Source organism: Cebus imitator, unplaced genomic scaffold, assembly GCF_001604975.1.
Source record: "Cebus imitator isolate Cc_AM_T3 unplaced genomic scaffold, Cebus_imitator-1.0 Scaffold588, whole genome shotgun sequence".
In the NCBI taxonomy this organism is placed as follows: Eukaryota; Metazoa; Chordata; class Mammalia; order Primates; family Cebidae; genus Cebus; species Cebus imitator.
Genome location: NW_016107903.1, coordinates 412,097 through 436,277, shown reverse-complemented (window position 1 = coordinate 436,277; position 24,181 = coordinate 412,097). Strand labels below are relative to the sequence as shown.

Below are 24,181 nucleotides of genomic sequence, written 5' to 3'. Positions count from 1 at the left end.
GTCTAATTTTTACCCTTCCAATGGACAAGTGTCAAAGAATCTGAAGGCACATTTAAAAACCACAATAGTTAATTTTAAAATCAGAAAAAAGTTATAAATACACTTAAGTCAAACTGTATTTTTCTCTTTATTTTTAATTTAAAGACAAAATAAATGTCTTTGTTTTATAAAAATTAAAAAATCCTGAAATTTATCAAGTGAAGAGTGAAAGTTTCCTCCCTTTGCTCCATTTTCCCACTCCCACTCCCCAGAGGGAGAAGGACATATAGCTTCCCACTGTATCTTCTATACATGTGCAAGCTCACGTGGACACATGCGTGAACATAAACACACACAGCACAGTTCTTTGTAAAAGTGGAATTAAATTCCACATTGTTTTGCTACTCCCCACTCTAACATATCATGGATATCCTTCTGTGTCAGTACATTTAGGATTCCCTCATTCTTTTAAAACACCCACAGAGCATTCCATATTACAGATTTAAAATACTTTCTATTTAAAGATTAACTTACCAACATGGTGAAACCCTGTCTCTACTCAGAATACAAAAATTAGTCAGGTGTGGTGGTGCGTGCCTATAATTTCAGCTACTCAGGAGGCTGAGGCAGGAGAATTGCTTGAGCCCAGAAGGCGAAGGTTGTAGTGAGCTGAGATCACACCACTGCACTTCAGCCTAGGCAACAGAGCAAGAGTCCATCTCAAAAAAAAAAAAAGAATTTAACTTACTGATGAATATTTAGATTTTTTCAGTTTGTTGCTATCAGAAACATTACTGATGTGTACATCCTGTACAAAAGTTGGATCTAATTTCTGTAGGATCATTGCTTATAAACAGAATTCACAGGACAAAAGTCAAGAACTTTTAAATTTTTGTTAGGTTCTACTAGATTGTCTTCCAATAAAGTTGTTGCATTCTGAACAACCGCTAACAGTAGCTAAGAGTTATTGATTCCCCATACCTTGGAAAATACTGAAGAGGCTCAATTTTTAAAATCTCTTTCATGTGATGGGCAAAAAATGTAATTTTTTTCTTTTAATTTGCCTTTCTTGAATCATTAATGAGGATTCTTTTTTTTGTATTTTATTCCCACTTGTATTTTTTTTTTTTTGAGATGCCAAGAAGTTTTTATTGCAAGCACAGTGAGCAGAAAGAGATGTCTTCTCACACAAAGTGGCCACAAGTTCTGCCATTAACTAAATCTCTTTGACAAGCTTTCATTGGTTTAAAGCATATGAATTGGCTTCTTGCTATCACGTGTACATCATTTCTGCCATGTGGGACATTTTCTTGGGAATATACAAGTAATACTCCATGTAGCCTGACAGGTCCTCAGTGGTCACATCATCCACAAAGACTCGAGCTTGCTCAGAACAGGATCAGGGAGAGCCGGACAGAGTTCTGGTGTGCAGCGACTGAGAGTAGTCCTCAAGTGTGGATCTTCGTTCTGGAGTCAAGGGAGCGACATTCTGCAGGCCTGAAAAGGAATAGACTTCCATATCATGCCATCTCTTACACTGGCACTCCTTGCCTATGCATGTGCATGGCTTGCACTGGTTTAGCTTGGAAACTGATTGAAAGTCAGAGAGATCACTGGCTTTGAGACTTGCTTGGGAGACTTGGGTAGCGTCAGAGTCTGCCTTCTTACTCTCTGATAGGAGCCTTAGAATGGAAGACACTGGGCATGGTGGATGGAGGCTCGAACATCGTGGAGGCCAACTGGGAGAGCGTCTCCAGCATCCTGCAAATGAGCGGGATGATCGCCGGCAGTGCGCTGTGCCAGACCTTCCACACGAGGGAAGGCTGCCTGAAGGCCGCCTGCAACCTGGTGCAGTGCGGCATCACCAACATGTGTGTGATCGGCGGGGACGGGAGCCTCACCGGGGCCAACCTCTTCCGGAAGGAGTGGAGCGGGCTGCCGGAGGAGCTGGCCAAGAATGGCCACATCGAGAAGGAGGCCGTGCAGAGGTACGCCTACCTCAACGTGGTGGGCATGGTGGGCTCCATCGACAATGACTTCTGTGGCACCGACATGACGATCGGCACCTGCACAGGATCATCGAGGTGGTGGACGCCATCATGACCACAGCCCAGAGCCACCAGAGGACCTTCTTTCTGGAGGTGTTGGGGCAACACTGCGGGTACCTGGCCCTGGTGAGTGTCTTGGCATGCGGTGCAGACTGGGTGTTCCTTCCAGAATCTCCGCCAGAGGAAGGCTGGGAGGAGCAGATGTGTGTGAAACTCTCCAAGAACCGTGCCCGCAAGAAAAGGCTGAATATTATTATTGTGGCTGAAGGAGCAATTGACACCCAAAATAAACCCATTACCTCTGAGAAAATCAAAGAGCTCGTCATCACGCAGCTGGGCTAGGACACATGCATGACCATCCTCGGGCACGTGCAGAGAGGAGGGACCCCTTGAGCATTCAACAGGATCTTGGCCAGCCGCATGGGAGCGGAGGTGGTCATCGCCCTGCCGGAGGCCACCCCCGACACTTGAGCTTGCATCGTGTCTCAGCGGGAACCATGCTGTGCGCCTGCCGCTGATGGAGTGCGTGCAGATGACTCAGGATGTGCAGAAGGCGATGGATGAGAGGAGGTTTCAGGACGCGGTTCGACTCCAGGGGAAGAGCTTTGTGGGCAATCTGAACACCTACAAGCGACTTGCCATCAAGCTGCCGGATGATCAGATCCCAAAGACCAATTGCAACGTGGCTGTCATCAACGTTGGGCCACCCGCGGCTGGGATGAATGCAGCCGTGCGCTCAGCCGTGCGCGTGGGTATCGCCCACGGTCACAGGATGCTTGCCATCTACGATGGCTTTGACGGCTTTGCCAAAGGCCAGATCAAAGAAATCGGCTGGACAGACGTTGGGGGCTGGACCGGCCAGGGAGGCTCCATTCTCGGGACAAAACGCATTCTCCCAGGAAAGTACTTGGAGGAGATCACCACGCAGATGCGCATGCACAGTATCAACGCGCTGCTGATCATCGATGGATTTGAGGCCTACCTGGGACTCCTGGAGCTGTCAGCCGCCTGGGAGAAGCACGAGGAATTCTGTGTCCCCATGGTCATGGTTCCCACCACTGTGTCCAACAATATGCCGGGTTCCGATTTCAGCATCGGGGCAGATACAGCTCTGAATACTATCACTGACACATGCGACCGCATCAAGCAGTCAGCCAGCGGGACCAAGAGTCATGTCTTCATCATCGAGACCATGGGGGGCTACTGTGGCTACCTGGCCAACATGGGAGGGCTGGCGGCCGGAGCCCACGCTGCCTACATTTTCAAGGAGCCCTTCAACATCAGGGACCTACAGTCCAACGTGGAGCACCTGACAGAGAAAATGAAGACCACCATCCAGAGGGGCCTTGTGCTCAGAAATGAGAGCTGCAGCGAAAACTACACCACTGACTTCATTTACCAGCTCTATTCGGAAGAGGGCAAAGGGCAAAGGGGTGTTCGGCTGCAGGAAGAATGTGCTGGGCCATATGCAGCAGGGTGGAGCACCTTCTCCATTTGATAGAAACTTTGGAACCAAAATCTCTGCCAGAACTGTGGAGTGGATCACTACAAAGCTCAAGGAGGCCTGGGGCAGAGGAAAAAAATTTACCACCGATGATTCTGTTTGTGTGCTGGGAATAAGCAAAAGAAACATCATTTTTCAACCTGTGGCAGAGCTGAAGAAGGAAACGGATTTTGAGCACAGGATTCCCAAAGAACAGGGGTGGCTGAAGCTGCGGCCCCTCATGAAGATCCTGGCCAAGTACAAGGCGAGCTATGACGTGTCGGACTTGGGCCAGCTGGAGCACGTGCAGCCCTGGAGCGTCTGACCCGGCCCTGCCTGCCTCTGCTGGCCTCACCACGGACCATCCATTTTTGTAACACTTAAGTTATTTATCAGCACTTTACTGCAAGTATTATTAATCCCTAATCAGCAATCACCTGTCACTGCCCATGCCCCCCTCAGAGCCAGTGCATGCTGTCTGTGGACTGTGCCTCATGCTTCCAGATGTGCGTATTAGCAGAATTAAACGTTTGCCTACAACTCAAAAAAAAAAATTGTCTATAATCTTTCACTGTTTTTGCTTTCTATTTTCCCTATTTTCTTTTCCAGGTGTCTTTCTTTTTTTCTTTTTTTTTTTCCTACAGTCTTGTTTTGTTCTCCCTGTCAGTTGCTGCCAGCTTTCTCCAAATATCTGGTAGTCCTTGGCTGTCCATCCATTGCTGGTAATGAGGCACCACAGAGCTGATTGGGAGTTCCATGCACAACCCAAGTGGGTGGCAGCTGTGACAGGTGGGCCTCACTGTAGGGTGATTGGTGGCAAACTGTGTTGTTTAATTGGAAGACTCCCAAATGTCTGTTTCTGCATGTCTTTCTCTAGTATAGTTCATATTCTCCAGAGAAGAATTCCCTCATCTCCTGCCAGGGACATGCCCGAGTGCCACAATTTGGGGAGCAAAGTGGAGGTGGGAGAAGGGGCTGGCAGCCTCACAGTCAGGTGCAGCCTGCCATTCATCAGACACTTCCCCCAGAGCGCCCTTCCCTCTGCTGCACCCTTCCATGTTAAGTTGTCTTCCCCTGTCATTCTCACTCTGTCTTGTCTCTCATTTTATCTCCAAACTTACCATAACAGTGGGTCCTCCTTGTCGCCCTCATTTCCTCACCTCCTGACTTCTACAGCCTGGCAGCCTGGTCCCTCTTCCTTTCTTCACCTCCTGTCCCATTCTTCCAAAAACAAGCATCATTGCACAAGGCTCTTTGAAGTCACAGAGCTTCTTTACTGTAAAAAGCTAAATAGCATGACAACTTAATTTAAACAAGACCCTCTCAAGCATTTGTTTGGCTTAAAGCTACAAAAATGCCATTCTGTTGGCTCATATTTTCATTTATGTAAGATGAGTGTCATGCCAAAATGATTTTATTGCCATAGAAGTCAGGCAAATATAGAGAAAATACATTTTAGAAAATAAAGTGACATGTGGCACATTTGAATTCTATGTTCTGTATTTAAAAATGAAATCGTGCCTCTCCAAGCTTAAGTTTTTGGTTATCTAGGAAGACGGTAGCCTGGTCTCTACAGGGTTTTCCACTCCAGAGCCCACACTGCACACTCTCTACCCTACTATGGCATTCTGCCATCTGTGTGAGGTGGGTCATTTGGGCCAAGCCAGGCACAGGCCCATCTCACGCTGAATGCAGCAGACAGGAGCTGCTTCTGCTGGGTGAGGGAGGGGGCTTGTGCTTGGCTGTGAGGACAAGGTCATGGCTTCGGAGCTGTAAAAGGGATGGGGCAAGGATGACTGCCTCTGCTTTCTGCTGAGATTCCTTGATCTGAAGTTCCCATAATTTCCTGATCTTCAACCTCAGGACCTTGACTCCTTTCTTATTCTTGAACCTTTTGGCACTGCTGACCACCTATGCTAATCTGAAATGGTCTCTTCCTATTTCTTCCACAACACAACAATCTTTTGGCTCTCTTCTAGGTTTTCCTGTTCCCTGATGTAGGCAGGGAGGCCATAGAGCTCAGTCCTCTGTTGTAATGGCATTTTTTTGTGCCTTCCTCCTCAGAAATAACCTTCCACCATCGCTGCACCAGTGGCTCTCCCCTTCTCCAGCTTTCTCCAATGTAGCTCTCATATCGCCAGTTCCTGTTAGATCTCTACCTGGCTATCTGTGCACCATCTTGAATTAAAGGCAGACAACGTGAACGCCCTCAATTTCTCACTGCTCTCTTTACTTACCCTCTTCTTCCCCAACTGCCCTTTCCACCAATGAATCAACGGGGAAGAAATCAGCTTATCATCTGCATGTCGATCACCGTTTCTCCCAGCCTAGACAACTTAGAAAAGAACTTTTATTTCTCTGTCTAGCTTAAGCTCTTCTATCCTTTGCAATCCCACCGTTCCCACCTTAGGTCAGCAGATGCCATTTCCTCTGTAGGCCATTTAGACAATTTCCGAATCCGAATTTATCTCTTGAGGATCTTCCCTTTGGTTGTCTCCAGCCATTCCTAAGGGCAACTGACACCTCCTGTGCACTGAAGCCAGATCACTTTTCTTAAAACAGTGCTTCGTCTCAGTCACTCTCCAGCTTCAACAGCATCAGTGGCTTTCTATTGCTACAGGACAAAACCCAAACCCATTCTGTTTGCATTCAAAGAGCCACATCGTCTATCACTAAACTAGCCATTTCGTTGTATCTCTAACTCTGCCCCTTTCCAAATAATTCGCCCCAAAAACGTGTTTACTCACTGATTTATGAATGCATGTTACTACAGTCTGCTTCTAATTCTGGACTTCTCTTCGCCATGCTCTGTGGGACCTAGGTTTTTGTGCTTGGATGAAGTAGTTCATGGAAATTGTCCATGAAGAAGACATGGTCTGAAATCCAGGATCCTCTGTGTGGTCTTGAGCCCTGTTAGATGTTCTGAGCCTTGGTTTTCTCATTGGTAAAAACAAGGATGAAAATCATATTTACATCTCCAGGCTGCCTTCCTGCCTGTCTCAGTGTGGCTGCCAGGTCCAAGGCCCGTGGAGATCGTTGGGTGAGGGACTGTAACAGTCTGCTCGGTCCCCCAGGGACTTTAATGAGGGCATTTGAGACTCTGGTTCCTTGTTAAAATTTTTAAGGCTGGGCACGGTGGCTCACGCCTGTAATCCCAGCACTTTGGGAGGCTGAGGTGAGCAGATCACCTGAGGTCAGGAGTTCCAGACAAGCCTAGCCAACATGGTTAAACCCCCTCTCTACTAAAAATACAAAAATTAGCCAGTCATGGTGCATGCCTGTAGTCCCAGCTACTTGGGAGGCTGAGGCAGGAGAAATCACTTGAACCTGGGAGGTGGAGGTTGCAGTGAGCCGAGATCGTGCCGCTGCACGAGAGCCTGGGCGACAGAGGAGACTTCGTCTTTTAAAAAAAAAACAAAAGTTTTTAAAATGTACTGATGATCTATTTCAAGTATACAGAAAGAATATAACATAATCATTTATTCACCACCCAAATTTAATGAATAATATTTTGACAGTTTTGCTTCAGAGAGCTATTCAATATAAAAATAAACAAAGCATTGCAGATATAGTTCAAGATACACCTTCACCCACCCTCTCCTGTCCCCCAAGGGACCACTGTCCAGAGGGTCATCCTCCCCCTGTGTTTTTATTTTTCTACCATATGTAGATGGCCCTAAGTGATGTCTGGTATTGTTTAGTGTTTGAAAATTTTATATACATTGTATCATATCGCATGGATCCTCTCATTGGATAATTTGAATGGTGAATGAATGACTTTGCAATTTGCTTTCTTTCACCCAACATACTTTTGCAATTTATCCATGTTAGTACATGGCATGGCATTTCATTCATTTTAACTGTTCTCCGTGTAAGGGAGACCCAGAAAAGTTACCGAGTAGTGACAAGTTCTGTGAGACGGGTTTGCACAGGGCAGCCGGGGCTCCTGGCACTCCCTGTGCAGTCAGAGAGGCACATAAGATGTTTTAGAGGAGATTCTCTGGGAGCTGAGTATTAAGCGAGACAGATGCAGAGGCCTTGTCTGCCACCCGGCGGGGCTTGGGCTTTGTTTTGGGGCAGTGGGAAACCTGACTCAAGTTTATGTTTTAGAAAGATTGCTCTGGTCCCAGTACGGAAACTGGCCAGGGATAGGGATGAAGAAAGGAGGCAGGACTCACTTGAGAGGCTGCTACGGCAACCCAAAAGAGCCAGAAAGGGTGGGAAAGAGACCGGACGGGGCGGGGTGTGGGGTGAGGCCAAGAAAAGGCTTAAGGCTGACACCCGGCTGGCTGGCTGGCTGGTGACTTTGCGTTCTGGGACTTCGTGGTCTGGGAGGTATATGGCAACTGGAACAGGTGTGGAGGAAATGGCGAGGCCAGTGTGCGAGGTCAGCTGAAAACGGTGGCCCAGAGCTCAGAGGTGCGCGCAGGGTTGGGGTAGAGCGCCCCGCAGCGTGGGAGCAGGAGAAGCGGTGGGCTGGGCGAAATGCTTGGGCAGCGTGTGCTGGCTTGGAAGCAGAAGGAGCCATAGTTGTTGAGACAATTTAATTTACCAGAAGAGGCAGTTGTTGAGACAATTTAATTTACCAGAAGAGGCATTTTCACTGTTCTATATATATTTTTAAAAACCTCTCTGGCAAAATTCCAAACATACAAAGTGGGTAAGCTAAAAATTCTTTACCCAGAAACACACCCAGAATCTCCCCGGGTGGCTGTTCCGTTTGGGATGCAGGGAACACATGGATGTTTTGGGTGCTCTCTGGGCCTGGCAGCTGGCCTGCCCTGTGGCTGCGGGGGGCCAGGCCTGGGGTCTTCCTAGGATGCACGGTGCTGGTCTATTGTAGGCATTCAGGAAATATTTGTGCAAGGAACGAGCACACTGAGTGGAAGGTGATGATGCCTGACTCTGCAGCCTCTTCTGCCCGGGCGAGTGAGGATGGCTCATCCATGGGTGCCTAGAGGGAGCCCTCCACACCCCCAGGGGGAACATCTGCCTGCGCCCCCTTGGCTGAGGTTCTATTATCCTCCTGAGATGAAGCCACCAGTTAGCTATCACTAGAATTCCGTAGAATCATCCTCCCAGCGGGGCGTCTCCCCCAGTCTCCCTCGTGGCTCCCTTCGCCCTGTAGTGGAAGGGCACTCACATGGCTTTGCCAGGAAGGGTCTTCTGGGCTGTGGTGAGCTAGGGCAGCCTGGAAGGGCCCTGCAGTGCCCAGGATGGCCTCTGTGTGGAGTTGTGATTCTGACTTGTTTTCTGCCCTCTGATGGCTGGAAAAGCTCTTCCAGGACAGCTGGCTCAACCCTCCCTCGCTGCCCACAGAGGTACTAAGAGGAAACACTTTTTTGTGTGTGAAATGGCTGTGGGGTCCTGGCATTCACATACTCCTTCTGAGTTGGAGAGAGGTGGGCTGGGTTGTTTTCCCCTCAAAGATGCAGCAAAAGTGACCTAGAGAGATGAAGTAACTTCCCAGAGCCCAGGCCTCAGCCTCCAGCTGCCTTCCCGGCCGAGCAAAGAGGAGCAAAGTCTGGGAATAGCTGATGAGCGATTTAAGTGGGGGCCCCAGCCTCACAGCCTGGCCTCTATCCCTGGGGTTCTTAACCCTGTCTGCACATCAGAAGCACTAGGAGAGCCTCAGGTGGGGAAAAAAGAATCCCAAGCTCCACCCTAGACCAAATAAATCAGCACTCTGGGGTGGGCCTGTTGGTCTGTGTTTTCAAGAGCTCCTGGTGCTATTGTGCAGCGAGGATTGGGAACCTTTGTCTTTCAGCCTCTACTCATGCCGGCTCTGCTCTGCTATCTGCAGAGATGGGCACCCAGGCTCTTGGAGGGAACCAAAGCAATCCAGGCCAAGCAGCTCAGTGCTCAGGCTGGAAAGACCCTGAAGACAAGACTGACATCCCCTTTAGACTAGGCACGGGCTCAGGGCTGGGACTGGAACTCTTCTTCAGTTAGCTTCTGATGCAAGGACTGGCTACTCTTCCTGCTGTATTTCCCGCTCGACCTGCACTCAGCTGAGGGCCACAAGTACAGCAAACACCTGCTTAGTTATGGGTATCCATAGTGCAATGAAATGGGAAGGAGCACCAACTCTGTGTCAGGCACTTTGCATAGATTATCCTATTTGTCTTTGAAACAACTGAGTGAGATGGGTGAAATGGTTATTCCAGTTTTACAGACAAGGAAGTCAAAGCCCCAAAGGGGTTATGCACCTTTCTCGAGACTGCATAGTCCGTGGGTCAGCCAGGATTGGAACCCAGAGGCACCTGACCCATAATTCCCTGGTGCTTCCTGGCACCTCCTGGCTCTGTGGTGCCCTTGGAGGAAGGTGGTGAACTCCTTACTGCTTCCTTTCTCCTTTTGGATCAAGGGGGTCTGAGAACCTGCCAGTCTCCGCTGGGCCCGCTCATGCCTGGTCAGAACTATTAGGGCTGAGCCTCTTGAAGGGGAGGGAGGAGATGAGGTGTGGACCGTGAGGACCAGGAGCTGAGGCAGCTAAAACATACCTCCCCAATGCCACCAGGAACACAGGCTGTAGACACGCTCAGCCTACCACGACCGAATTCAAGTCCCAAGTCAGGCAGGGAATGGTGTCCAGCCGGGCAGGGGCGCTCCCAGCTCAGCCCACTGCTCCCCGCTGGGGCCTCAGCGGCACCTCCTCCTGGCAGGCCAGCTTGGGAGCCCAGCTGCTCGCCCCAGCCCTCCGCATCCTTGGCCTCAGGCAGCCTGACCCCAGCGTCAGGGACAATTTTTGCCCCTTTCTTGGATGATTCCTTGGAAGTTTGTGTTAATGAGAAGTACAAAGGGATCACAGAGCTCCTGGGGGAGGGGAGGCAGCAGACCTACTGGAATTTGTGGCCACAATGAAAGAGATGGGAAGCACCAAGTAGCATTTCATTTTCTGTTCTTTTCTGTGTTTTTTTTTTTTTTTTTTTTTTATTTTTTTTTTTTTTTTTTGAGACAGCGTCTTGCTCTATTGCCTGGGCTAGAGTACAGTGGTGTGATCTTGACCCACTGCAGCCTCGACTTCTCAGGCTTAAGTGATTCTCCCACCTCGCAATCTCCTGAGTAATAGAACTACAGGTGCGCACCACCATGCCCAGCTAATTTCTGTACCTTTTGTAGAGACAGGGTTTCGCCATGTTACCCAGACTAGTCTCAAACTCCTGGGTTCAAACAACCCGCCTGTCTCAGCCTCCCAGAGGGCTTGGATTAAAGGCATGAGCCACCATGCCCCGCTCCAAGTACCATTTCAAACCATTATTAGACATCTCCTGTCTTTTTTTTTCTTTCTCCCCATCGCTTTCTGACTCTGTTTTATCTCTTCCTCTTTTCCTGGTTATGATCTCTTTCCCTCTGCCTCTATCCCTATCTGAACCCTCAGGATGAGCTACTGGATGAGGGTTTCTGGCCAGGCCTGGGATGCTTTCTCTTGCTGCTCTCATTCCTCTTTGTGAATCACCATCATGTATATGTTAGTTACCACCTAGGTAGGTACTTGTTGTATTACAGATGCTGATAATGAGCAGGTGTTTGGAGGATCCAGAGTGGGTAGCATTGATGATTTCGTCTTGAAAAGTTTACTCATTTGCTAGGTCTAAGCGCCGCTTATGCCAATTACCATGCCTCACCTGCCACGTGGCTGTGACAAATTCTTGAGACCAAAAACAATCTGAATCTGGAAGTCCTTGCTGGTGCTAAGGGAAGGATGAAACTCAGGAGGTGGGGTTGGGGCTGGTGTATCCACACTGTGCTCCTGCTGCTTCTACCCTCTGTTGGCTTTATCTCTGGTGATGTGATCTAAGCGACCCTGCTGGTGGGTTAGATACTGGGATTGCAGAAAGGTGGTTTCACTGGGGGCTCCAGGAATCCCAGGAGCCAGGGATGCTCCCTAAGTGGCCTGTCTCAGCAGCATGAGAGCCTTGAGGACAGGAATCTCTCTTAGCCAACTCTGTGTCCTCCAACACCAGCATGGAGTTTGCTGTGGGCGTGAGCTCAATATGTTTGCTAAATGAATGCATGAAGGATGAATCAAAAAAAAAAAAAAAAAAAAAAAAAAAAAAAAAAAAAAAAAGTACAAGAGAAAGGCTCTGGAACTTACATGGAGGTGTGGAGAGCCCAAGCCTCTCAGCTGCTTATCTGCAGCCGCCTGGGTGATGGATACTCCCCAGGCCTCCCTCCAGAGAGGCGCCGACCTTCCTGTTGGCAGCAGTTCCCAGGTATTCCGTCTGTGCAGAATGGCAGAGGATCGCACAATGCCTGCGTGGAGGCCCAGCCCAGGGTGGGGCCAGCTTGCAAGCCCAGTCAGACCTTCTTGGGAAGAAGGAAGGAAGGAAGGGTTGCAACTGAGAAGAAACTGTGGCTTTGAAAGTTTTCCTCCAGGGTTTTTTTGTTTGCAAGGAGTGGAGATGCTTAGGGAGGCATTATATATTTGACAAAAGAGTACAGCTGGGTCAGTGGTAAAATCAGAGAGCATGTCTTTCCCACAGCAGGTCAGCAGGGCTAGCTTTGTCTGTGAGTGCTCATGTGCTGGGAAGACGTTGCAACCTCTGGTAATAACAGCTCTGTAGTCCTTAGAATTATTTTTTTCTTTTTTGAGAAAAGTACATGTGCTTCTTATTACCTATGTCCGCAGTGCAGATGTAAGTGAGTAACATTTAAAGCAGGATCCAGATAGCTGGGACCAAGTCTCCTGACCTGTTCTTTCTGACTGTGCAGGTTTGAGAGAAAGACTGGGGAATCTGGCAGTGTTGACCAGAAATTCCTGCAGGTCTGCTGAAATCTGGGTGGGGATTCGCTGACGTGAAACACACATGGACAGTCATGCAACCCAACTTATGGGGCCAAAAAGCAAGACTGACTTGACCTTGAGCAAAATCCTCCTTTGCTTCAGAACTATGCACCAGGCAAGACGCATTTAGGGACATAGGAATATGGATTTCTATTTGTTAAAAAATGATACAGTTGTTTCTCATCAGGCTTTTCCAGTTATAGCACATAGGATTACAGTGACCTCATTTTTGATCAATGGCCAGTGCATCAACTGTCTGGTGGAATAATCTATTAACTGGGCACCTGCCAATTGTCTAGAATAGGAACTAGTATAGGCATATGTTTTAAAAAGTGATAACATTGTTATGAGCCCTGCAGAGACAAGGGGATGGAAGCCCAAGCAGGTCAGCACTGGCTCTGAAGTCAGTTTGGGATGACGGACTGCGTTTTTCAGTAGACTTGCTGCCCTGTGACTGACCTCCCTCTCTCCCTGCATTAATTATATGGTATTTAAAGGCAAACCAACAAACCACTTAAGAGTCTTGGCACCCGGGCATGTGGAATCTGGATGAGTGACCTTTGCTGGGTCACACACAGCCACTATTGAAACACAGTTCTCCCAGTTCCCCATCCAGTGCCCCCTCAGCTCCCTCCAAGTCCCTTGTGACCACCTGTGTTTTTGATGAGTCATCACTGACATCCGGGTGTTGATTCTACTGCGAAGAGGCCCCTTATGGCACTGGCTGGTGGAGGAGGCAGTTATACTGTTAGACAGCCCACCAGCAGGCTAAGTTTCAGACTTTTAGGGATCCATGTCTTAATCCTGAGTGTAAAAAGACTTAAGGTGTTACGAGCACCACATGCGTCATCTAAACTCGCATCTGCAACCAGTGGCTGATTGAGAGGTGGCAGTGGCTGTGGACACCAGGAAGCCATGAGGAGAAGGACCAACCTCAGCAGGCCCAGGACTTATGGGCCTTTGGATGGAAAGAACTTCACTTGCAGAGAAGTTATCATGTGTGTAATCAGACACTGCTTATCTGTAATAGTGAGGATAGTGGCAGCCAGCCTTTGTTGAGCATCACCATATGCCAGGCACTGTTTTTGTACTTTACATGTATTAATTCATTTAAACTCTTGCAAAAGAAGCAGATACTAACATTCCCGTTTCACAGTGGGGAAACAGAGGTGGTGAGAGGTAGTACCTCACCTGCCATAGGTAGAGTTGAGAATCAAGTCACACTGGGCACAGTGGCTCACTCCTGTAATCCCAGCACTTTGGGAGGCTGAGGTAGGAGGATCACTTGAGCCCAGGAGTTTGAGACCAGCCTGGGCAACACAGTGATGCTTCATCTCTACAAAATATTTTAAAAATTAGCTGGGTATGGTGGTGCATGCCTGCTGTCTCAGCTACTCAGAAGGCTATGGCAGGAGGAATCACCTGAGCCCAGGAGTTTGAAGTCACGGCTGTGCACTCCAGCCTGGGCAACAGAGCAAGAACCCTGACAGAAACAGAGAGAGACAGAAACGAATATTACCAGTACCATTGCTTCTCCCCAGTTGCATCTCCACAGCAGTCACTCTTAGACTTTTGGTTATTTATGTCCCTGCTTTTGTTAGTAGAGTTGATTCTGAGTCCCAATCTGTGCCAGGAAAGGGCATATGTATGTGTCGGGGCAGCCAGAGGGGTCATCATAGGCATGGGTTTCTAGATGACTGGAGGGAGGGCTTGGGAGAGCGAGCTGCTCTGTATTTTGCTTCTAAGCTCCTCATTGCCTACCTCTAGCCCTCAGGAGTGGGTCAAACCAGAACATGGCCTGGAGGCCGGGCCGGGTGACTTACTCCTGTAACCCCAGCACTTTGGGAGGCCAAGGCCTCCATCTCTCACACCCACATCCAGAAATACCTGGTGCTGCCAGTTCCTGAGACCTCTGAGAATTTGGAGGGCTAAATCAGATTGGCTCTCAGATTTTCCCTCTGCTGACTCGACGTTCCCTTTTCTTGGGTCTGATATCTGCACCACTGGACCATCTACTTTTTAACTTCTAAAATTTTGTTGCTGTGTTCTCCTGTTTTCCCCATTCTTACAGATTTATATCCTTTTAAAAATTTCTTTGATGGGTGTGTGACTCGCCTCTAATCCCCATTCTTACAGATTTATATCCTTTTAAAAATTTCTTTGATGGGTGCGTGGCTGGCTTCTAATCCCAGCACTTTGGGAGACCAAGGTGAGAGGATCACTTGAGTCCAGGAATTTGAGACTAGCCTGGGCAGCATAGTGAGACCCCATCTCTAAAAAAAAAAGTTCTTTGATGTATATTGGTGGGATATGAGGAGGAAATAAAATTAGGTATGTGTATTCAGTCTACCATCTTAACTGATAAATAAGTCTGGTATTCACATTTTTCAATGACAAACTAACCATACTTAAACATTTTTTTAATTAGATAATTTTATTATTTCCACTCCAAAAAGTATCATTTTTCATCTAGAAAGGCGTGTTAGTGTCCCTTTTTGTGAGAGATCATTGTCTCTCTTGCTCGGGCAAACTTTACAGTCCTAGATTCAGGACTGTGATCACTGTGGATTCTACCCCTGATTCTAGGGATCATTTGTGGAAATCTGAATAGTGCTTTCTAAACAGATTTCTGAGTCTTTTTGAAGTCATTTGGGATGATATCATGGAAGAGATATGAAAAAGGTATTTTCTCTTGGTGGATTGCTGCAATATGACTTCTGACTGTGTCATAATAAATATTTGAGACTGCTTGTTACTTTCAGTAGGTGTTACCTTCTGGGTTGATAATTAAAGCAGTCAAAAAACTGTGAATTTGCATGGTGACACCCTTCCAAAGTGACTGTAAGAGCTTTCTTCCCTGACTTTTGAGGATTTGCATACAGCAGAGAAGCAAGTTTTAGGTATCACTCCAGGGGAAATAGTGATTTCATGCTTCAAATATGTGGGAACAGTATCTAAAGAAAAAGCTTAAGTTTTCTAAAGAAGATCTTATAATGGTTGGATACACTTGTAATTAGAAAATCCCACTGCGGGGCCGGGTGCAGTGGCTCATGCCTGTAATCTCAACACTTTGGGAGGCTGAGGTGGGTGGATCACTTGAGGTCAGGAGTTCAAGACCAGCCTGGCCAACACGGTGAGGCCCTGTCTCTACTAAAAATATAAAAATTAGCTGTGCATGTTGGCTTGTGCTTCTAGTCCCAGTTACTTGGGAGGCTGAGGCAGGAGAAGAACCTGGGAGGCAAGGGCTGTAGGTAGCCAAGATCACGCTGCTGTACTCCAGCCTGGGTGACAAATCGAGACTCTGTCTCAAAAAAGAAAAAAAGAAAAAAAAAGAAAAGCTAATTTGACATCAGGGTTTACTAGGAACAAATATAAGCAGAGAAATGGTCTACTTAGAAATGAAACCTTAGATAGAAGGGGGAAAATGTATTTATTCCTGAAAAGATTTTTCCACAGTGCGTCATAAAGTTGTGTCTTACTGTCATTCAGTCCCTGACTCATTCATTTCTGCCGTCCTTCCTTGGCCAATTTGTCTCTTTATCTCTGTATTTCTTTGTCTCCTCCCCACCTTGACTTCCCTCACTCCTCCACTCTAATCAGCTCACTGAAAAACTTTTCCCGAGTCCTCCAATATGCAAACCCAAAGCTAGAAATTTAGGATACACACAAGAATAAGGCGATCTCTTCCCTAACCAAATCATCACCATTTCCTGGTTCAGTCTTTTAAAGGAAAATATGCAAGTTGCAGGCAGAGGAGAGTGTAAGAACCTTGACCCTGGGGTTTCAGAGAGGTCTTCAAGGAGAGAGTGATGTGAGCGTATCACACAAGGGTTCACTTGGTAGAAAACTGGGGATGGTGATCCCAAGGAGTGGGAACAGCATATGTGAGGACTCAGCACACATGGAAGAATTCAGAAAGTGCAGGAAGGTAGGTGTGCTGGGGCAGGGTGCAGGGAGAGAGGGCCAAAAGCGAACAGGGCCTTTTCAGGTTCAAGAGAGAGTCCTTCCCAGTTCGGTGGGAAGGTGCTTCAAAGTGAGGAGGCAGAGGGAGGCTCAGGGAACTCTCAGCCTGGAAGCTTCTAGGCCTTCCAGGATCGGCTTGTATCACAGGCCGTGGTGAAAAGCAGAATAGTAGCTTGTCTCTGTTCAGATCACAGCCATTATTTTTCACGTATAGTTTATCAGGACATGGCCCCATTGAAGATCAAGGAGCATCTGTATTTCTAATATTTCCGTCCAGTATTCTTGCCTTGCATATTTCTATTCATATGTGTGAGTAGATAGTACCTACTAAATTATAATTTTGACTTAGTTTTATTAAGAATAATACATGTTTAATTTTAAAATATGATGTCTAAGAGCTATTTCTGTATAGCCTTTTTTTCCATCCTTTTTCATTTTAAAACGTAATTGAGCTCACATAGTATATAATATTTTTCAAGTTAAAACTAATGTAGTAACATTCAGAAGTCCCAGATGGAATGTACTGTAAACAGAGGCTTGATGACATATCTTGAGAATTTTCTTAGTCTTTCTCGTTAGAAAAGCAAACAAACAAACAAAATAACCAGGAATAACTTTAAAATTCAACATGAGTTTTAAAGATACAGAAATCATAAAAGCTGAGTAAAAGGTCAATAGGCTTTTCTTTGAATCGGGGAGGGGTTAAATCAGATTTGCTCTCTGGAGCCCTGCTTGGGGTTAGGGTGGACGCAAACGGGGAGGGACTGAGGCAGGGGACCTTCAGAGGCAGTTGCAATTGTCCAGTCTAGAGAAGACACAGTCTGGACCCATGCAGCCAAGCTGGGGCAGCAATAAAGACCAGATGCAACTTGAGAGACAGTTTTGTGATCTCATTCTCTTGATTTGTTTGTACATGCCTCTTAAGTGTTTCCATTACCGCCCTTCTTACCCCACCTCCCATCCCGTCTTTTGTCCACCACCCCCGTCAGAAATGCACACACACTTGTTAAACAAAATTTATTTTAATCAATGAAAACATTGGTTAATTTTTTGTCTCATTAGTTTATAATCCAAAATAAAGATGAAAAAATTTAAAAAGGTCCAAGATCCTGCAGTAAGTATTTACCTTACCTGAACCACTGGCTATGTGAGTGGGTCTACACGTAGACCCATGCACAATCACAGGCACTGATGGCCTGGCCCTGAGATACTGGAGAGAAAGCAGCCAGCACCATGTCTGGCATGTGAACTCAAACACTTTACTGCCGCTGGTAAATCTTGGCCAGCCCCATCCATGATTCAGTGACGCATGCCTTCTCACTCTGAACTAAATTCATTTGCATGGTTTCTTGCATCTTTTGTATTTTTAGTCTTTTTCCACGCATGGCCTCTCCCATTGGATGGCAGACTCCCTCATTACAGCACGGCAGCTCAGCCACATGTCCCGAGAGAGCATGAAGAGGCAGCCGGCTGGGGTCTCTGCCTGGCCCGGGGCCTGGATTATCTCTGTATGTGGCCACCATTTGCATGTGAAAATCACGTCTGGCTCTCAAGTCTGTGGCCCAAACAACAGTCTCTTTCACCCTGAGCATACGGTCTAGGGATGTGAAGGGAAATTCCCCTTGCTTCTCTGAGAATATGTGCCAGTTTTCTGAAAAATTAAAAATAATTAGAGTTATGAACGTTTTGTGTTTTTTTTGCAAGAGTAAGCAATAATGATTAAGAAAAGTGGTTCATCAACTGCTGCCCAGCTTAGTCCTTTCAAAATTATTTCTTTTTTTTTTTCAATTGTACTTTAAGCCCTGGGGCACATGTGCACATCCCACAGGGTTTAGGTACACACATGCCATGATGGTTTGCAGTCTCCATCCCCCTGTTGCGTACATCAGACATTTCTCCCAGTGCTTTCTCTCCCTAGACTCCCCGCCCCCCGCTGTCCCTCCCCTAGCTCCCCACCCCCTAACCTACCCCAGTGTGTGATGTTCCCCTCCCTGTGCCCACGTGTTCTCATTGTTCAACACCCACCTATAAGTGAGAACATATGGTGTCAAACTTACTTCTGATAGGCCATCGGATTTTTATATCAGATGTCTACATCTATTCCTGTATCAGAATCTTACAGGGCCCTTACCAGACATTCTTTACCAAATGGTCTGGATAAAATTAATACTTTTTAAAATGCTGAGTATATTTCTGCTTGTAAGCAGAGAAGAAAGTAAAGTGGAATAATTGATTAAGATGAGAAAAAAGTTCTGGGTCAGTTCACTTTGCTGTACCTTTCTTGAATGTAAGATTTGAAGGTGGTGTGGTGAGGAAGGAAAGTAACACAGTAGCCCCCAACCCACGGTTTTGCTTTCCGTGGTTTCCGTTACCCGTGGTCAACCGCAGTCTGAAAACATGAAATGGAAAATTCCAGAAACAAACAGTTCATAAGTTTTAAATTGACTGTCATTCTGAGTAGCATGATGAAATCTTGTGCCGTCTCGCCCTGGACGTGAAGCCCCCTTTGTCCCGGGTAGCCACACTGTGCACACTACCCGCCGTCAGTCACACAGTACCCGGCTTGGTTATCAGACCAGCTGTCAAGTAGCAAAGGGCTTGAGCTCAAGGCCAACAATACCCAAGTGCTATGTCACAGTGCCTGCGTCATCCGCCTCACTTCATCTCCGTGTAGGCATTTTATCGTCTTACATCATCACAAGCAGAAGGGTGACTATTTTGAGAGAGACACGTCCACATAACTTTTATTATTGTATATTGTTAGAGTTGTTCTATTTTATTATTAATTATTGTGGTTGATATGTTACTGTGCCTGATTTATAAATTCAACTTTGGCCAGGCACGATGGCTCACGCCTGTAATCCCAGCACTTTGGGAAGCCAAGGTGGGCAGATCACCTGAGGTTGAGAGTTGGAGACCAGCCTGACCAACATGGAGAAGCCCTGTCTCTACTCAAAATAGAAAACTAGCCGGGTGTGGTGGCTCACACCCGTAATCCCAGCTACTCGGGAGGTGAGGCAGGGGAATAACTTGAACCCAGGAGGTGGAGGTTGCAGTGAGCCGTGATTGTGCTATTGCACTCCAGCCCAGGCAACAAGAGCTAAACTCCGTCTCAAATAAAATAAAATAAGTAAAAATAAATTAATTAAACTTCATCATAGATATGTATATATAGGAAAAAACATGGTGTATATAGGGTTAGGTACTATCCATGGTTTCAGGCATCCCCTGGGGGTCATGGGATGTACCCCTGATGGATAAGGGAGGGGGCATACTGTAATAGCTAATGTTTATTGAGCATTCTTTATGTGCCAGGTGCTGCACTAAGCATTATACGTCTCGTTATATCGTAACAATACCCTGGGGTCCCTGTGCTGTTATTGTCCGTACGATAAAGATGAGATAAATGAGGTTCAGAGAGGTTATCTTGCCCGGCAGTTATCCAGCTGGTAAGCAATGGGGCCAGAATTTGAGCCCTGGCTTCTGACCTCAGGGTCCATGTCCTTAACCATCAAGCTCACATTGTTTCCAGCTGCTGGGCACCTGCTCTTCACCTGCTCTTCACTGACTGAATTAGAAAACAAGCAGGACACATAAGTCCCATGAGGGCATGGCATTTAAAATGCATTTTGTGAAGTTACTAACTAGTGAGGTGAAAGGGGACGGTAGTTAAAGTATTTTACATTGGGAGGCTTAAAGCCAGCCTTCTCTCTACCACTGTCTGTGGGACCCTGGGCCAACACCCTAATATCTGTGGGTGTTCAGTTTCTTCATAGTAAATCATAACTTTAAAATTCATCATCTGGCCAGGCACGGTGGCTCATGCCTGCACGGAGACCGAGATGGGGGGAACACCTGAGGTCAGGAGTTCAAGAGCAGCGTGGCCAACATGGTGAAACCCAGCCTCTACTAAAAATGCAAAAATTAGCTGAGTGTGGTGGTGCACACCTGTAATCCCAGCTACTTGGGAGGCTGAGGCAGGAGAATCACTCAAACCTGGGAGGCGGAGATTGTAGTGAGCCGAGATCACATCACTGCACTCTGGCCTGGATGAGACAGTGAGACTTCGTCTCAAAAAAAAAAAAAAAAAAAAAAAAAAATATATATATATATATATATATATATATATATATATATATATACACACACACACACAAACACATAAATTTCATTATCTCTTAGAAGTCAGTGGGCTGCCCAGCCAGGGACAGAACTTTGTGCGACACTTGCCCAACTCCTCGTATTTGTCTTGTTCTTCCCAGCGTGGGAGATGTGCCCTAAATGAAGAAGCACAAGAACATGCTGTTGAGAAGAGTCCCTCAATTGGGACCATCCTTTGATGTCTCTGAAAGTAACAAAACGAGGCATCAGAAATTGCAGAAAGATGCACCGATGGTAGCTGAGAGAGTTTGATAGGCAGCTATAGAAAATCCCCATACTTTGGATGTTGAGGGCACCCGGTGCTGAGTAGGAAATGCAGAGGTCATTTTTTTTCAGGCTGTAAGAACCTCAAGCACAGGAATCCCATCTTATTGCCATTTTATTCCAGCATCTTGGAAAGTAATGTGCACATGGTTGGCTCTCTGTAGCACTTTGCTGAGTGGCTGACTGGGAAACACACTATAGTGGATCAGCATCCAGTGAGGCAGATGGATGGACACAGTCCTAGGAAACGTAATCTGAGCAGCTTGTGAAAGTGTGATAAAAGTTGCAGGAGAATGGAGTTGATAGAACAGACTGTCAGAGTGCTGTCTCCAAAGAAGGGGAGTGACAGGGCGGACGGAGCGCCTGGCGGCACACACACCTGTTCCACCTCCCTTTCTTTCTTCCTCTCGTCCTCCCACCCCATAGGTAGTCATTGAAACCCCTGGGGTGCCAGGAGATAGGCTCCAGGATACAGCAGAGAATAGGATAGTGATGGCCCCTGCCCTGATGAAACAGGGACTCAGTGTCAACCATGCTTCTTGTTAGCTGTGTGGCTATGGGCAAGTCACCAAAACCCTTTGAGTTTGCTCATCTGTCTAATGGAAAGAAATACCTTCCTGGAAGGGTGTTCTTTTAAGGATTAGAAATAATATGTCTGCCCAGTGCAGTGGCTCACACCGGTGATCCCAGCACTTTGGGAGGCCAAGGTGGGTAGGTCACCTGAGGTCAAGAGTTCGAGACCAAGCAGACCAACATGGAGAAACCCTGTCTCTACTAAAATTATAAAATTAGCCAGGTGTGGTGTTACAAACCTGTAATCCCAGCTACTCAGGAGGCTGAGGCAGGAGAATTGCTTGAACCCTGGAGGTGAAGGTTGCAGTGAGCCGAGATCATGCCATTGCACAACAGCCTGGGGGAAGAGAGCGAAACTCTGTCTCGAAAAAAAAAAAAAGAAAAGAAAAGAAATGAAAAAGAATATGTCCAAGATAGTTATTTTTTCTTCAAGTGTTCAGGGGAGGGGTAGTTTCTTCTTCCCCACCACCCCCTCCCCCACCAACTGTTTTCCAGAAAATAAGCACTTACTGGATATTATAAAGAACAACTTTTGGGTTTTATTATTTTGAAGATGATTTCTTCTGTTAAACTTCTTCCTGCGTCCTCTTGAGCTGGCAGAAATCAAAATGCTAGATTTTTTAAAGTATGACACTTTAGAATCCTGACTGCTAAAAATGAAAAACATTCTTAAGTAAATAAAATAACAGTTTCAAACAGTAAATCTGTAATGACCGAATGAGCACCATTTTAAACTTACACATGACAGAGTGATCATGGCATGAGTAATGAGCATGGTATATTCTGAAGTTACTGAAGTAATCAAGGGACTTGGTTATGGCTGAAAGCAAACAAGCAACAGCCACCAAACCTATATACATTTCTATTTTTTTGCCTCAAATTTCTATTTGAAACAAAAGGAAAGTCACTTCTTGCTTTCTCTGTCCCAGTAACTCTGGGTGGCAGCCACTTGTCAGAGCAGTTCTCCTGGAGCAATTACTCTGCAATCCCAAATTCCTACTATGAACAAATCTGCTCATACATTATCAGGGAAGAAATACTGGAACCTGGATTTTAGTCCTGACTCTGCCTCTTCCTCAATCCTTAACCTTGGTGAAATCACCTAAGCATCAGTTTCCTCCTCTAGAACACAGAGAATAATATCTGCCTCACCAATTATTTAGAGATTAAATGAGGTAATGAAATGTATTTCCTCAGTTCCAAGTCACCATCAATTTTAAGTCACACCAAATTTTCAGGTGGAAAATACCATTACATTAAGTCTTCCTGTTGCTTGTGAGACATCCAAATTTCAGAAAATCAAAATGTTTTTAAAAAGTTATGCTCAAAATGAGGAACTACTATAAATAAATTGCCTTGGCAAAGGAAAATTCTAAATCAATGTATGACAGTCTTACTGTGGTGGCCATCCACCCTGGGCAGAGGATCTGCAATCTGTGCCCGGGTTTCCCTGTCACCACCACTCTGCTAAGCAGGGCTGCCCCTTCAGCATTTCTCTTGAGACCCACCCACAATCCCAAATCAGATGCCAAAACCAGTATGGATTGGACACCAGGATGAGCCCAAACCAATCCACGCTGGCTTGGCGTCTGACTTGGGATTCTGCATCTTGCAGAGAATCAGAAAGTATCTCCACGATTTCTTTTGGATGGGGCTGTTCTTGCCTTTCCATGAGTTTCTTTTACACCTGACCTAGAGCCTCTCAACCATTTTCATGTCACTGCACAGCCAGAAAATGATAATATTTGTACAGCACTCCAGGGAAAAGGGAGGAATGGTTGGGCCAAGAGGCCAGTGACTTCACCATCTGGAACCCATTCAGTCAGGGGATTCCAGTGTGGCCCACCTTCTCCAATTAGTCTCCTCAATGAAAAAGAGAGAGGAGGAGGAAGAAATCAAAATACTAGATTTTTTAAGGTATGATACTTTAGAATCCTGATTGCTAAAAATGAAAAACATTCTTAAGTAAATAAAGTAACAAATTCAAACAGTAAATCTGTAATGACCGAATGAGCGCCATTTTAAACTTCACACATGCCAGAGTAATCATGGCATGAGTAATTAACATGGTACATTCTAGAATAAATATTTTCAACACAGAGTCCTTGAGCCCCTGAAGTTGCATGCAAAACTGTATGTAAATAAGGAGGAAGAGGAAGAGAAAAGAAGATAACCCTGGTAATGTTCATTGTTTTTTGCTTTAGAATTTTAAGGGCACTTTCGTTTTTTGAAGCGTCTTTATAATAATGGTCTGGTATTATGATTAAAATACCCTTGGGCCTGAAGTGCCATAAACAAACAAGTTGCAATACTGCAATACTTGTGTGTGCCTCAGAATCCGAGGACACTTGGTGTGTGCGTGTGTTTCCTAACCGCCTGAAGCCTGGGAGTCTTGATTGTAAGAAGTGCTCCAGATATCTCTTATCATGAGTTTTAAGTCAGATCTGGCGTCTTCCAGGCCCTCAGGAAGTTTCACCTGGCACTATACCTTTCATGTCCTGCACTTCTCATTCTATTTTCCCCTGTAAAGGTAAGCTTTTTGATGCAGTAGTCCAAACCCTTGTCTGTGTGCTCAGTCCTGCTCCCTAGTGTACAAGAATCGCACTGCAAGGAGTAGAGAATCAGCTGACCTGCAGACCAGAAGCTCGGCCTCTCAGGCTTGCAATTTTCTCTACAACAGTGTGTCTCAGCGTTTGGTTTGGGAATTTTCTGTATCAGAATTATCTAGAAACTCGTTAGAAAAACAGCCTGACCCATATTCTCAAGTTTTGGACTAGTAATCTACATTCTAAATAAGCATACTGGTAATTCCTATGTACATTCAGATTTGGAAACTACCACGTATATGGGATTTATGAATCTTATAGATCTGTAAAGGGTTAATTTGACTCACACATTGTTACCTGGGTCAAAGGCCTTTTT

At 46.2% G+C, this 24,181-nt stretch overlaps 1 protein-coding gene and 1 pseudogene across 2 annotated transcripts in view; both read left to right on the top strand.

Annotated features, from left to right (window-relative positions):
- Positions 1 to 24,181, top strand: part of SLC12A8 (solute carrier family 12 member 8) — a 140,377-nt gene that overhangs the window by 46,578 nt on the left and 69,618 nt on the right. The gene's annotated exons all lie outside the window — the stretch shown is intronic.
- LOC108294561 lies at positions 1,733 to 4,053 on the top strand (annotated as a pseudogene). The gene has a single exon (XR_001821092.2). The product of XR_001821092.2 is annotated as an ATP-dependent 6-phosphofructokinase, platelet type-like (transcript).